The 16,633-nt window shown below is 43.2% G+C and overlaps 1 protein-coding gene across 4 annotated transcripts in view; it reads left to right on the forward strand.

Moving 5' to 3' along the window:
- The window catches only part of mcf2la (mcf.2 cell line derived transforming sequence-like a), a 233,286-nt gene that overhangs the window by 79,296 nt on the left and 137,357 nt on the right, over positions 1–16,633 (forward strand). The window lies entirely within an intron of this gene.

Raw genomic sequence — 16,633 nt, forward strand, 5'->3', positions numbered from 1 at the left:
CAGAATCCTTTTGAGGGTTTCAACATTGTTTTTTAACATTTGTTTCTATGGATGACTGCTGATTTTTAAACATTGGCCCTAGTTCTAGATTCTCCAAAAGCATCTGCTCCGTAATGTCTTGTGAAGATTCCTCATTTTTATGTTTCATTAAAGTCACCTCTTACTCTAGTAAACTCCAGCCGATCCAAGCCTAATCTGTCCAACTTTTCCTCATAAGACATCCCTCTCATTCCCAGTATCAGTCATCTGATAAATCTTTTCTGATCTGCCTCTAATACATTTACATCCTTCCTTAAATAAAATAATCAATATTGTACACACTACTCTCCATGTAGTCACATTCTCTTTACTTCTATATTAATTTCCCCTTGTAAGAAATGATAACATTCTGTTAGCTTCCCAATATTTGCTGTACTTGCAAACTACTAACTTACTGTGATTCATGCATGAGAATCTCTGCAGTTCAGCTGTGCAATCTCTCACTGGTTAGATAATTTCTTCTTTTTTGTTCTTCCTGCCAAAATTGAAGATTTCACATTAGAGTCATAGAGATGTACAGCACAGAAACAGATCTTTCGGTCCAACTCATCCATGCTGACCAGTTATCCTAACCTAATCAAGTCCCATTTGCTACCACTTAGCCCATATCCCTCTAAACTCTTCCTATTCATATGCCTATCCAGATATCTTCCAAATGCAATAATTTTATCAGCCTCCACCACTTCCTCTGGCAGCTCATTCCATCCTCTGTGTGGAAAAAGTACCACCTTTGGTTCCTTTGATATCTTTCCCCTCTCTAATTCTGGAATTTGTCACCCAGAGAAAAGACATTCAATGAGGTTCCTCATAGGATACTGGTTAGCAAGGTTAGATCTCTTGTCTATTTGTCCTATCCTTGCCCCTCGTGACTTTATAAATGTCTATAAGGTCACCCCTGAGCCTCTGATGCTCCAGGAAAAACATCCCCAGCTTATTCAGTTACTCCCAATAGCTGAAATCCTCCAATATTGGCAACAGCCTTGTAAATCTTTTCTGAACCCTTTCAAGTTTCATAATATCCTTCCGATAGGAAAGAGACCAGAATTGTACACTATATTTCAAAAGTGGCCTAACTCCTATACTCAATGCTTTGACCAATAAAGGAAAACATGCCAAATGCCACCGTCACTATCCTATCTACCTGCGACTCCACTTTCAAGGAACTCTGAACCTGCACTCCAAGGTCTCTTTGTTCAGCAACATTCCCAGGACCTTACCATTAAGTGCATAAGTTCTGTACTGAGTTGCTTTTCCAAAATTGCAGCACCTCTCATTTATCTGAATTAAACTCCATCTGCCTCACATCAGCCCTCAGCCATCTGATCAAGATCCCATTGTACTCTGCGGTAACCTTCTTCGCTGTCCACTACATCTCTAATTTTGGAGTCATCTGCCAACTTACTAACTATGCATCCTATGTTCATATTCAAATCATTTATATAAATGACAAAAAGCAGTGGACCCATCACTAATCCTTGTGGCACACAACTGGTCACAGGCCTCCAGTCTGAAAAGTAAACCTTCACCACCTGCATTGGGCCAGTTCAGTATCCAAATGGCTAGTTTTCCCTGTAGGCAAATTAGATTAGATTAGATTAGATTACTTACAGTGTGGAAACAGGCCCTTCGGCCCAACAAGTCCACACCGACCCGCCGAAGCATATACCACCCATACCCCGACATTTACCCCTTACCTAACACTACGGGCAATTTAGCATGGCCAATTTACCTGACCTGCACATCTTTGGACTGTGGGAGGAAACCGGAGCACCTGGAGGAAACCCACACAGACACGGGGAGAACGTGCAAACTCCACACAGTCTGTCGCCTGAGTCGGGAATTGAACCCGGGTCTCAGGCGCTGTGAGGCAGCAGTGCTAACCACTGTGCCATCGTGCCGACCACGTGCCACCATGCCGTCCACAGTGGCATTCCATGATAACTAATCTTGCTAACCAATCTATCATGAGGAGCTTTGTCAAACACCTTACTGAAGTCCATATAGATCACATCCACCGCTTGTCCTCATCAGTCCTCTTTGTTACTTCTTCAGGAAAACTCAATCAGGTTTGAGAGACTTGATTTCCCACAAATAAAGCCATGCTGACTATCCTTAATCAGTCCTTGCCTTTCCACATACATGCAAATCTTGTCCTTTAGGTTTCCCTCCAACAACTTGCTCAGTGATCTACAGTTCCCTGGCATTTCCTTAACACTTTTCCTAATTAGTGGTACCACATTAGCCAAACTCCAGTCTTCCGGTGCCATGCCTGTGACTATCGATGATACAAATGTATCAGCAAGGGACCCAGCAATCCATTTAGCTTCCCATCGAGTTCTAGGGTATACCTGATCAGGTCCAAGGGATTTATTCACTTTTGTGCATTTAAAGACATACAGCACCACCCCTCTGTAATTATCCTTCATTATATTCAATTTGCCACACCCTTGCCCAAATATTTAACCTCTCTAAGGCCCCCTGTCTTGAGCAGGCCTTGTAGAGGTGACTTGTTTCCTCATACCAATTGCAACTCTTGGGCTTCTTACAGTCCTTAGTTGGTTTCCCCTACTATTTACAGTTCCTGCAGAGAGTCACCTTGCAGTTTACTGCCGCATGCTCTGACTGCCCACAGGTTCTGTACACTCTAGATTGCTTCAAGTACGCCAGGTAGCTTAGGCTCCCTCTGATTGCCAAGCTGGATGGTGAGTGAAGGATGTTTCCCAATGATTTCTGTTGTTTCATATTTACAGCATCTGTGGTCCTACAACACAGACAGGGCCTTTCGTCCAAACTGATCCATGCCGATCAAAATGTCCGACAACACTAACCCCACTTCCCTGCACTTTTCCCATATCCTTCATATCCATGTATTTGTCCAAATGCCTTTTAAATTTTTTTAATATACCCGCCTCAACCCTTCTTCTGGCAGAAGATATCGATATAGACTACATCTACTGCCCTGTCCTCATCAAATCTCCTGGTCACTTCATCAAGATGCAGCAAGGTGATATTGGTAAAAACAAAGAACTGTGGATGCTAGAAATCAGAAACAAAAACAGACATGGCTGGAAAAGCCCAGCAGAGCTGGCAGCATCTGAGGAGAGAAATCAGTTAAAGTTTCACGTCCAGTGATTGTTCCTCAGAATATTCAAGTCACTCATATGAATGGTCAACATTGGTGCCAGTGACAAAAGAAAGAAGGTGGTTCAGGTTCTGAAAGTAGAATTCTGGGAGTTGAGAAGGAAATTGAAAAGTAGGATCTCAAGTGCAGTAATCTCAACGTTACTCCCAGTGCCACATGCTAGCATCCATAGGGACAGATGAATCGAGCAATTGAACATGTGGCTGGAGAATTGGTATGGGAGGGAAGGCATCAGAATTCTAAGTAATTGTGATCAGGTCTGCTGCAGATGGGACTTGTCCCATCTGAACAAGTTTGGGAAAGGTATTCTTGCAGGGTGATTTGCAAGTACTCTGGGGCTGATTTTAAACCAACTTGTCGGGAGGGTTGAGAGTGTGAGGTGTAATTTGAAGGGAGTTAAACTGGTAATAGGAAATAAAAAGCTGCAAAGGAGACTTGAAGAGGAGAAGTAAAGCCAAGAATTGAGCAGAATGATGTCAAAAAGATAAAGTTAATGATGCTGTAACTGAATGCATTCATTTGAAATAAGATAGATGATCTTAAGACACAAATAGAAATAAATAGACAATAGACAATAGGTGCAGGAGTAGGCCATTCAGCCCTTCGAGCCTGCACCGCCATTCAATATGATCATGGCTGATCATTCCTAATCAGTATCCGCTTCCTGCCTTATCTCCATAACCCTTGATTCCACTATCTTTGAGAGCTCTATCCAACTCTTTCTTAAATGAATCCAGAGACTGGGCCTCCACTGCCCTCTGGGGCAGAGCATCCCACGCAGCCACCACTCTCTGGGTGAAGAAGTTTCTCCTCATCTCTGTACTAAATGGTCTACTCCGTATTTTTAAGCTGTGTCCTCTGGTTCGGCATGTTTCCTGCTGCCAGAGTGTCCAATCCTTTCATAACCTTATACGTCTCAATCAGATCCCCTCTCAGTCTTCTAAACTCAAGGGTATACAAGCCCAGTTGCTTCAGTCTTTCAGTGTAAGGTAATCCCTCCATTCCAGGAATTGACCTCGTGAACCTACGCTGCACTCCCTCAATAGCCAGAATGTCTTTCCTCAAATTTGGAGACCAGAACTGCACACAGTACTCCAGGTGTGGTCTCACCAGGGCCCTGTACAGCTGCAGAAGCACCTCTTTGTTTCTATACTCAATCCCTCTTGTTATGAAGGCCAGCATGCTATTAGCCTTCTTCACTACCTGCTGTACCTGCAGGCTTGCCTTCATTGACTGGTGTACAAGAACACCCAGATCTCTCTGTACTGCCCCTTTTCCTAAATTAATTCCATTGAGGTAGTAATCTGCCTTCCTGTTCTTGCCACCAAAGTGGATAACCATACATTTTATCCACATTAAACTGCATCTGCCATGCATCTACCCACTCACCTAACTTGTCCAGGTCACCCTGTAATGTCCTAACATCCTCATCACATTTCACCCTGCCACCCAGCTTTGTATCATCAGCAAATTTGCTAATGTTATTGCTGCTACCATCTTCTATATCATTAACATATATTGTAAAAAGCTGCGGTCCCAGCACAGATCCCAGCAACTGCCTGCCATTCCGAAATGGAGCCTTTATCAGTACCCTTTGTTTCCTATCAGCCAACCAATTTTCAATCCAATCTAGTACTTTGCCCCCAATACCATGTGCCCTAAGTTTACTCACTAACCTCCTATGTGGGACTTTATCAAAAGCTTTCTGAAAGTCCAGGTACACTACATCTACTGGATCTCCCTTGTCCATCTTCAGAGTTACATCCTCAAAAAATTCAAGAAGATTAGTCAAGCACGATTTCCCCTTCATAAATCCATGCTGACTCTGACCTATCCTGTTACTACTATCCAGATGTGCCGTAATTTCATCCTTTATAATAGGCTCCAGCATCTTTCCCACCACTGAGGTCAGACTAACTGGTCTATAATTTCCTGCTTTCTCTCTCCCACCTTTTCTTAAAAAGTGGTATAACATTAGCCACCTTCCAATCCTCAGGAACAGATCCCGAATCTATCGAACTCTGGAAAATAATCACCAACGCATCCACGATTTCCCGAGCCACCTCCTTCAGTACCCTGGGATGTAGACCATCAGGTCCCGGGGACTTATCAACCTTCAGACCTAACAGTCTCTCCAACACCAAATCCTGGCAAATATAAATTAGTTATGATCTAATTGCCATTACAGAAACATGGTGACTGGGATTGAGAACTGAATGTTCAAGGGTGGTCGAGGTTTAAGAAGGCAGATAAGAAGGAAAATAAGGTTGAATTGTGCTGATAATAAAGGATTGGATGAGTACAGTAGTAAGGGAGGGTGTCAGAAGAACAAAGGGCAGTAGACATTGGTTAGAGTTATAATAGGCCACTGAATCACAGGAATGGTGTGGGGTGGAAATTGGGAAATGAGAGAAGCTTGCAGCATGGACAATGCAGCTATTATGGGTGATATCCATCTGCATATAAACTAGGTAAATCAATTGAGCAGTAAAGCTGTGGAGCATGAATTTTTGGAGTATCTTCAGATGGTTTTCTAAGAGCAGCATGTTGAAGAGCTGACTGGAGGACAGGCTATTTTGAAGCGAATGAAAATAGAATGAGAAAGGGCTAATTAATAATCTTGTAAAAGGAATGAGTGGTCTCAATATGGTAGAAGTTACTTTTTTTTAAGAAGTGAGGTAGTTCAATCTAAAAGGTTTTTAATTTTGAATAGGGAGAATTATGAAAGCATGAGGTGCATGTTGTCTGAGGGGAGTGGGAAGATGGTTTAAAAGTATGACTGCACATCAGCAACGGATAGTCTTTAAATAATTCTTACGTGGCTTAAACAACAATACAATCTTTCAAGCTGCAAAAACTCAAAACGTCAGTCAAACATGGCTGACAAAACAGTTAGCGAATGTATAAGATGGAAAGAAAAGATTTCTGATGTGGTCAAATAGTAATAAATATGAGTATTTTGAGAAGTTTTTCTGAAACAAAAAAATAAGGAACTAATAAAGAAAGGAAGCATAGAAAATGAACATAATCAAGCAAACATTAAATTGACTGTAAAAACTTTTACAGTTAGGAAAAAATTTAGTTCAGGTGAATGTGAGTCCATTTATAAGCAGGGTCAGGAAAATTATTAATGGGAAATAGAAAAATGGCAGAGAAGGATGACAGGATCATCCCAACTGTGCAAGAAGCTGCAGTTCTCCAAGTGCTGCAAGAAGTTGTGATGAAATGATGACATACCAAGCTAAGCAAGCTAAACAGTTGCATATGATGCATGCCATCCCAGACAGACCAGGAATAAAGCTAGAAGTAGTTATTTTTTCAAAAAATTAGTCTTTCAATAACTCCAAAGAGCCGGTATCCCTTCACCAGGTCACCCTTTATTTACACATGCGTAGTACATGACACTGGTCTGGTTTCCTCAGAGCCAGCTCTGAGTGAACAGAACCTCTGACACAGCTGTTAGTATGTCAGCCATAGCTCCTTCATTGAGGCTGTTCACAGCCAACTTCCAAGAATGGAAGCTTGTTCTCCTTTCACGCTGCCTCTATTTTTTGCACTGGGTCTGGTTGCTCTGACTCAGCCTCTGACACAGGCAGCGTGTACCAAACCATTGTCCCTTACACCCGGAACATCTTGGAAAAAATTCATTCTTTTCAGATGATAAACAAGTCAAGGTTGTGACATCTGCCGTGTCTGTCTCAGACTCTTAGGTTTCTTCACTAGATGGTGGGGAAACCCATGGCTTCCGACAGCATTTCTGCCTATTCAGAAGGGCTGGTTATTTTTTGCTCCTGCCCCGTTCGTGAATTTGCAGCTTTCATGTGGTCCACTTGCTTGTTCAGCACCACTTCACCTTTCTAAACTTTGTACATCACAGGACCTGACCTTGCATCAACTATGGCTCTTGGCCATTTCCGTGGTTTCTGCGCCAAACTTCATCCCCTGAAGTAAACTGCCTCTCTGGCTTCGAGAAGTCTTGTGTCAGCATTATCGTTCCTAATCCCATTTCACCCTCATCCCAAGTCTAGGAAGATCAGATTTAACCTGATGTGGAGATTTCTCCTCCTTGGCAAGTCTGGAGCTATCCCTGTAGTTGCAGGAGTGTTGGTCTGAAAAACTAACACATACTAGGTCTCTAGTGAAGCCGTAGACTGTTCCTTTAAGCCTGCCTTCAAAGCTTGGGCTGTTCTTTCCTCCAGATCATTGGGGATGACGGATGGGTATGGAGCTGTCCTTATATGCCACATGCTGTTCGACTTTAGCAAAAACTCTAATTCCCTGCTGCTGTTTGATGATTCGTTGTATGACCAACAATTCTGGGAGTCTATGTATTGCAAAAGATGCTCACACATTTTCTATTGTTGTTCCGATGTTTGATGAACAAACTCTATACACATCCAAACATTAAGTGAGTGTCCATAATATCTAAGAACATTAAGCCCATTAAAGGACTGTGTAACAGAGTCCAGAGTTTACCCGACCATTCCCATGAATATGGGGAAGCTTCTAGCGGCAGTTTTTGTCCTTTGTTAGCACTCTGGACGCTGGACCCTGCTCCACCAACACAGCTTAGCTTCATCCAATCTGGCTACCAGACATAACTTGGATCCTAGAACATTATAGCGCAGTACAGGCTGATCGGCCCTCGATGTTGCGTCAACCAATCTGAAGCCCATCTAATATACACTATTCCATTATCATCCATATGATTACCCGATAGCCATTTAGATGCTCTTAAAGTTGGCGAGTCTACTACTGTTGCAGGCAGGGCATTCCACACCCGAAAGAAACTACCTCTGACATCTGTCGTATATCCATCACCCCTCAATTTAAAGCTATGTCCCCTCGTGCTAGCCATCACCATCTGGGGGAAAAAGGCTCTGGCTGTCCACCCTATCTAATCCTATGATCATCTTGTATGTCTCAATTAAGTCACCTCTCAACCTTCTTCTAACAAAACCGGCCTCCAGTCCCTCAACCTTTCCTCCATACCAGATAATAGCCTGGTTAATCTCCTATGCACTACACCCAAAGCTTCCACATCCTTCCTATTATGGGGTGACCAGAACTGTATGTAATACTCCAGAGTTTTATACAGCTGCAGCATGACCTCTTGGTTCCGAAACTCAATCCCTCTACCAATAAAACCTAACATGCTTTACGCCTTCTTGTCAACCCTATCAACCTGGGTAGCAACTTTCAGGGATCTATGTACATAGACACTGAGATCTTTCTGCTCATCCGCACTACCAAGGATCTTACCGTTAGTCCAGTACTCTGCATTCCTGTTGCTCCTTCCAAAATGAATCACCTCACATGTTTCCACATTAAACGCTATTTGCCACTTCTCAACCCAGCCCTGCAGCTTATCTATGTCCCTCTCTAATCTGCAACATCCTTCCGCACTGTCCACAACTCCACCGACTTGAGTGTCATCCACGAATTTACTAACTCGTCCTTTTACCCCCTTATCCAGGCCATTTATGAAAATGACAAACAGCATCTCTCCCAACATTTTCATTTTGGACTCCCCTGGATGACCCTGGTGAAATTCAACTAATATTTGGTGGCGACCTTTCCTCTGGACAATCATTCTTGTTCCCTATAACAAAATACTGTCCTCGCTGCTGGAAAAGTCCACTCTGGTTTTAAATTTTCTGGACACCCTTCCCGTCAAAGACTCCCAATATCAGACTGTGGATACAAAACAATCCGGTCCTGGCAAAATTAAAACAGCTGGTGGTGATGGGGGAAAATAAAGGGGCCATCACAAACAGAATTGAAACCTTTTTGGATCGAGCAGGATGGGAACCAAAGTTCTATCCTTAATCTGTAAAGGTTACCCTAGTATTGGTTTTCAGTCCAGCTGAGGTCTTATGAAAACTTAATTCCAGACTGAATTTTGTTGAAGACTGGTTCTGTAATCACTGATACAGTCACACTGATATTAACCTCCATTAGAAGCAGGTGACCATTTAACCAGACGTTTATTTTGATTGGTTCTGACTTGGGTTGCTAAGCAATTTAACTGTTCCAAGACAGATATAGTGCCTGTTTGAAGTCCAGTTGGACTTCAGCTAGTAGGTGCTTTTGCATGGTTACAACATTAATCCCACATACCACATGGTCTCTCAGCATATTATTAAGGGTTCAATCAAAGTCACATGCCTCAGCCTGTTCTCTTTAACCTAGTCAAAAATCCCAATATGTATTCTCCGGACTCTTGAACTGCCAAGTAAACTGCATAGCATCTCAGAATTAGAGGAGGCTCATGGATGTAAAATTCCTGAACCAAATCCATCAACTCTTCAAAGATTTTAGTATCTGTTGTCTCAGGGAAAAATAGTCTCCTAATAACTGAAAGAGCTGCGTGTCCACAAACTAGCAGGAGAATTGCTCATTGCTTTTGTTATCTGTCCCAATGTCATGGAGTATTAGAGATGTATAGCACAGAAACAGACCCTTTGGTCCAACTCATCCATGCTGCCTAGATAGCCTAAACTAATCTAGTCCCATTTGCCAGCAAATGGCTCATAACCCTCTGAACTCTTTGTATACCCATTCAGATAACTTTTAAATGTTGGAATTGTACCAGCCTCCATGACTTCCTCAGATAGCTCATTCCATTCTCTGCTTGAAAATGTTGCCCCTTTAGGTGTCTTTCTAAATCTTTCCCCTCACCTTACCCTATGCCCTCTAGGTCTGGACTCCCTCATCCTAGGAAAAAGACCTTTTCTATTTACCCTCTCCATACCCTTCATGATTTTATATATCTCTATACCTTTTGCCTCGAAAAAATAACTCGTGCTTTCCACATACTGAGCCAATTCTTTGAGGGCAGGATTGAACAAGTCAATCTTCCCAAATAATGGCTTGATGCCAGAAATGCTTATCCCTATTGCAAGTGAATTTCTTAGAGTGTATTTTTGTTTGTCTCATCACCACTGAACGAACTCCACAGAGACCTGTATCCCATCACCAACTCACCAGTTATTTACATGTGCATAGTTCTTGATAGTGGGTCTGGCTTCCTCAGCCAGCTGTCAGAGTGAACAGGACCTCTGACACACCTGTTTATATATTTTTTTATTCATAGTTATTCACAAAATACAATACAACAGTAACAATGCACAAGTGAAATAGGGACACAGCCATAAGGTGACCGGAATCACAGGAAAAGAAACACTACATAGAACACATGCAGCATTTTCACACAAGTAGCTGCAAGTGGTCAGTGACAAGCAGTGCCCTTCACACTTGTTTTTTTTAATTTCATTAAACAGTACAAAATACAGTTAACAATAAACAGAAAGCAGCAGTCCACACACAAAAAAAACACTCTATACAGGGAGAAGGGCAGCAAAGCCAAACCCCAAACCCCACCGTTCAACCAGTTTTCAGGGAGATGAGGACAAACCTCAAATCCCACTTCCATTCACCACAAAGATAACCGTAGCAATTAAATGAAAAGCAGTGCATGGAGCATAGACCTAATAAAGCTTTAAAAAGACACCTGACACCAATCCGCCCTAGATAATGATTGCACCATCCTTGGCTAGCCTTCCTGTGGGACAGTTATCAGTCTTCTGGTCTCTGGCTGCCCTGTGTACTGACTGACTGACTGGCCCCAGGCCCACTTTCCTCCAGGCTGATCATCGACCACCCAGCTTTGAGTCACCCCGCGTACTGACCAGACTACCCAGGCCACTTTCCTATGAGCTGGTTATTGGCCTTCCACTTCTGGCTGCCCTGTGTACTGACTGTTTCTCTCCCGACATGAAGGGCTTTTGCCCGAAATGTTGATTTCGCTGCTCGTTGGATGCTGCCTGAACTGCTGTGCTCTTCCAGCACCACAGATCCAGAACCTGTTTCTCTCCCCAGCCTGCTTTTCTCTGGGACGGTTGTCTGCTGCTGGCTCCCAGTCACCCCAGGTACTAACCAAACCAATCCCGACCTGCTTTCCTGCAGTCGAGCTGTTGGCCTTCCAACACCCAGCTGCCCCATATACTGACTGACCGTTTCTCTTGGCCAGCATTCCTAAGGACCGGCTATCCTGTGTACTGACTGGCCCTCCCCTGGTTGGCCTTGCTACAGGTGGCTGTCGGCCATCTGGCTCAGTCTCCCCGTGTACTGACCGACTGGCCTGCCCTACACCTGCGAGGACGCTATAAGCTGCCTGGCTCTACACGCCTTGCGTACTGACAGGCCCCTCCTGGCTGGTCATCAACCCTCCAGCCCCCAGCCAGCCTGCATACTGGCTGCTTGCCCCATGGCCAGCTTTCCTATGGGCATGTTATTGGCTGCCTAGTCCCCAGCCACCCTGTGTACTAACAAATTTCCCCAGGCTGATCATCGACCCTCTAGTTCCGGCTGCTCCGTGTACTGACTAGACCACTCTGGCGTGCACTCAAACACAATTAATTACAAAACCCACAAACATTAATAGAATTTACAAAATTCTCACAATACAGTTTCCAGTACCAAGGCAGAGTCCAAGCCCACAGGCAACACACCTGTTTAAATTTTTTCTTTTCTTTTTTTCCCTGGCATCCATGTTGTAAGTGCAAGTGTTAGACACAGTGAATGAACAGCAGGTGCATCAAACTTTATTCACGTTCCACCACCAGGAAGAAAGGAAACACCCGAGTGGTCAGTGACAAGCAGTGCCCTTCGCACCTGTTTATTTTTTTTTGGGAGGAAGTGGTAAGGGGGAGAGTTGAAGCTGAAGTTTTGTCTTTTTTTTTCTGTCTTTTTCTGTTTTTATTTCCTCTTATTTTCCCCCACGCTACTGCCTAACAACGGTATCCATGTGTGTGTGTGCAGGCGTAGGACACAGTGAAGAACAATAAATGTGTGAACCTAGCCAGTGACAAGCAGTGCCCTTTACACCTGTTTGTTCTTGTCAGCTGGGGCTCTCTGGACCAGATTAACCGCCTCAGTCAGGGAACTCATTCTGTGAAGTCCACTTAGTTGACCCTCTTATCACTATAGTGTCATTACTATTTTGATTATTGGGGTTGATTTCAATGGATCTCAATGAGTTTGTGGAATGTCTAAGCAAATTTCACTCTTTATAGTTTACTAATGTTGTGAAGAGTAGTGGTGGTCCTCAGTATAAGTCAAGTCTAGAAATTCAACTGGAACCACCATATAAATTCACAGGCAACAAATTAGGTCAGAGGCTAAGAATATTGAAGTGAGTAACTTGTCCATCATCTTCAAGGCACAATCAGGAGTGTGATATACTATTCCCCGCTGCCTGGATGGGTGCAGCTTCAACTGCACTCAGGAAACCTGACACTATCCAGGACAAAGCAGCCCACTTGACTTGGCACCACATCCACATACATTCACTTACTCCACCACTGACACTCAGTAGCAATAGTGTATACCATCAGTAAGATGCACTGCAGAAATTTGCCAGAGTGCCTTAGACAACACCTTACAAACACACGACCACTTCCTTCTAGAAGGACAAGGGCAGCAGATACATGGGAACGTTACCACTGCAAGTTTCCCTCCAAGCTGACACTCACCATTCTGACTTGGACATATTGCTGTTCTTTGCGTTGCTGGGTCTAAACTTTGGAAACCCCTCTCTAATGGCATTATGGGTCTACCTACAGCACATTGACTGCAGGTTTCAGGAAGGCAGCTTCCCACAATTTTCTCAAGCGCAATAAATGCTGACCTAGCCAGCAACAATCACATCCCATTAGTAAATAAAAAAGTAATTTGAGTGAAAAATTCAGGCACTTCATAAATAATTGGGAACTTTGGCACTAAACATCATTTCCACACTATCCCTGTTCAAATGGAAATCACTAAAGGAATTGTAAAAATTGAACAGGTGCAAAGGGAGTGAATACACGACAATCCTAGAGTGGAGAAACATGCATGCAGATGGCATGGAAATAGCATAAACCGCTGATTCATGTCACCGCATTCAACTGTTTTTCCAACAGCTCAGTGGCTAGCACTACTGCCTCAAAGCGCCAGGGATACGGGTTCGATTCCCGCCTCAGGCGACTGTCTGTGTGGAGTTTGCACATTCTCCCTGTGTCTGCATGGGTTTCCTCTCACAATCCAAAGATGTACACGTCAGGTGAATTGGCCATGGTGTGAAGTGAATTAGTCAGGGGTAAATATATGGTAGGGGAATGGCTCTGGGTGGGTTATGATTTGGAAGGTTGGTGTGGACCTGTGAGCCGAAGGGCCTGTTTCCATACAGTAGTGAATCTAATCTAATTTAATCTAATCTAAACTTCTGAAGTCAGAAATAGAAGTGAATGGCAAATGCAAAGTCAAATGATAAAAAGCTAAGTTGTATCCTGCTAGAACTTGATTATCAGAGAACTATGGTGTGTAAACATTCAGTGCTTAACAAAAGTCCATTTGGCTATTTAGAGTTTGTATAGAGAAGTTGTCACCTCAATGATACATAGTAAGCATGAAGGACCAGCTAAATCATTCCCAACTGCAGGTATACTAGAATAACTGCTCCTTTGCTTTAGCCAGCTGACAAGAAAGCCATAGAGATCTACAACATGTACAGAGGAATCTTGATTATCCGAACGAGTCGGGCAGGCAGTATTTTGTTCAGATAATTGATTATTCGGAGAATTAACTTGACCTTAACCAAGGGAAACCATACTGATGTAATGCTGTGCTCTACCGGAGAGTTTGTTTATGTCTATAACTTTGATGTGTCTGCTGTTTAAACAAATTAATCTTTGCATTCAGCAAATTGCAAGCTAAACTGAGAAGGATCATCACACAAATATGTGAAATCCCAGCATTAAACAAGGTCCTGAACAGCTTCTACAATCATTAACATTTATCAGTTTCCTCTGAACTTAGTGTCGTGAGAGAAAGACAGAAGGACCGTCTCACATGTGTTTACTTTCTCTGCCTTTTTTTTCATGAACTGCCCAGTAAAGTGACAGGAATAAAGCACTTTTGCAAAGGGCTATGTAACTAACCCTTACATTTTAAAAAAATCCAGTCATTGTTGCTGGAGATGCTTGTGTTTATTTGTTTTTGCCAGCGCTTTCACATGTTCTTCAGTACAGGCAATCCAAATTCACTTACCTCTTTGATATAATGTTTTGATGGGACCTTGAAATCTTGTTCGGATAATCTGAAATTTGGATATTTGATATTTGGATAATCGAGGTTCCTCTGTATACAGGCCCTTTGGCCCAACTTGCCAATTTTTCACAATTAAACTTCCTACCGTGGTAGAATGAATATCAAACAATGAGTCAGAATATGGAAAGGAGATCTTGATTACATGCTGCAATGATAACAACCTCTCTCTCTCAATGTTGACAAAACTAAAGAACTGATCATTGGCTTCAGAAAGGAGAAAAACACATTCCCCCCCCTCCCGCACTTCTACATCAATGCAGCAGAGGTTTAGAGGGTTGAATGGTCAAAAGTCTCATTTGATTAATTGATCTGATTTATTGTCATGTGTACCAAAGTACAATGAAAAGCTTTGTTTACAAGTAGTACAGGCAGATCATAGTAAGCAAGGACAGGCAGATCATAGAGTGAATAAAAACTTGGGACTGAGTGAGGCATTCAGGTTATACCACACAGGATGTGTGTGAGGCAAGAACAACATTAACAAGATTAACATTATTTGAAGTTAGAGAGTCCATTCATCAATCTAACTGTTCTTGAACCTGCTGGTGGATGTGTTTAAGTTTCTCTTTCTTCTGCCTGATGGTAGAGATTGTAGGAGTGCATTAACAAGGTGGGGTGGGTCTGTGATGATGTTAGCAGTCTTTGCATGGCAACAAGAGGTGTAAATGGAGTCCATGGATGGAAGGTTAGCTTCCATGATGGTTTGGCTGTGCATAATCTTTTTAAATTTCTTATGGTCCTAAGCAGAGCTGTTGCCTTACCAAGCTGTTATGCACCCAGACAGTATAGTTTCTATGGTGCATCTGTCAAAGTTGATGAGGGTCCTTATGGACATGCCACGTTTCCTGAGACATCTGAGGAAGAAAAATGTCGCTGTGCTACCATGACCATTGCATCTATGTGGGAAGTCTAGGACAGATTGAAGTTATTGTTACTTCTAGAAACTTGATGCTTTCAACCCTCTCAATCTCTGCTGTATTGATGAAGAAGGGGGTGTGTTTTTCTCCTTTCTGAAGTCAATGATGAGTTCTTTAGTTTTGTTAACATTGAGAGAGAGGTTGTTATCATTGCACCATGTAACCAAGTCCTTTATCTCCTTTCCATATTCTGACTCATTGTTTGATAATTCATTCTACCACAGTGGTGTCATCAGCAAACTTGTAGATGGCATTTGTTCAGAATTTGGCTACACAGTCATGGGTGTACAGGGAGTTCAGTAGGGGGCTGAGGACGTACCCTTTGGAGCGGGGGCTGGGGGTGTTCCAGTATTGAGTGTTATTGTGGAGGAGCTGCAGTTGTCAATTTTCACTGATTGTGATCTATGAGACAGGAAGCCAAGGACCCAGTTGCAGAGGGTGGAGCTGAAACCTAGTTCTGAGTTTTGTGATCAATCTGGAGAGGATAGTGGTGATGAAGGTGGAGCTGAAGTGGATGAGCAGGAGTCTGACATGGGTGTCCTTTTCCAGATGTTCCTGGGAGGAGTGCAGGGTGGGAAATGCTGTGGACCTGTAACAATGGTAGGCGAATTGCAGTGGATTGAGGCAGGCTGGGAGAGTAGAGTTAATGTGGACCATAACCAGCCTCTCAAAGCACTTCATGATTATGGAGGTCATAGTCACTGGGTGATCGTCATTAAGGCACATTGCATGTGCTTTCTTAGGTCCTGGAATGATGATGGTCTTTCTTGAAGCAGATGAGGACTTCGGCTTGTTTGAGGGAGAGGTTGAAGATGTCCGCTGCTCCGCACAAGATCAGACTCTGTCTGGGCCTGTCGCTTTCCTTGGGTTCTGAGGAAGGCTGATCTGGCATCAGCAGCAGTGATGGAGGGAACAGGTGTGCCTGGAGCTATCAGGGCAGGTGACACCCTGTGCCAGGCATTCTGCTTGACCTAAACATAGAAAGCGTTGAGGGACGTGGTTTTGACTGCTATCTTGCTCTGCTTCATTTCATAACCTATTATGTTGTTTAGGCCTTCCCATAGACAGTGGGTGTCTGGATGGTTGGTTTGGACCTTGAACTTGGTATTGCCTCTTCACATCTCTGATAGCTTTGTGGAGGTCATTTGTGGATTTTCTTTATTGGTCTGGGTAATCCAACTTAAATGCTGAGCGCATGGTATTCAGTAAGGAGTAGATTTCCTCATTCATCCAAGGTTTCTGGTTGGGGAACACCCAGATTGGCTTTGGCACACAGTCATCCATGCATTTGCTAATGAAGTCAGTGATGTCCACGTTTTCCCCGGAGTACTTGAATACAGTCCAGTCCACTGATTCCAGCCAGTCCCTGAGATGATCTTCCACT

This window comes from Hemiscyllium ocellatum, chromosome 12 (assembly GCF_020745735.1).
Source record: "Hemiscyllium ocellatum isolate sHemOce1 chromosome 12, sHemOce1.pat.X.cur, whole genome shotgun sequence".
NCBI classification, from domain to species: domain Eukaryota; kingdom Metazoa; phylum Chordata; class Chondrichthyes; order Orectolobiformes; family Hemiscylliidae; genus Hemiscyllium; species Hemiscyllium ocellatum.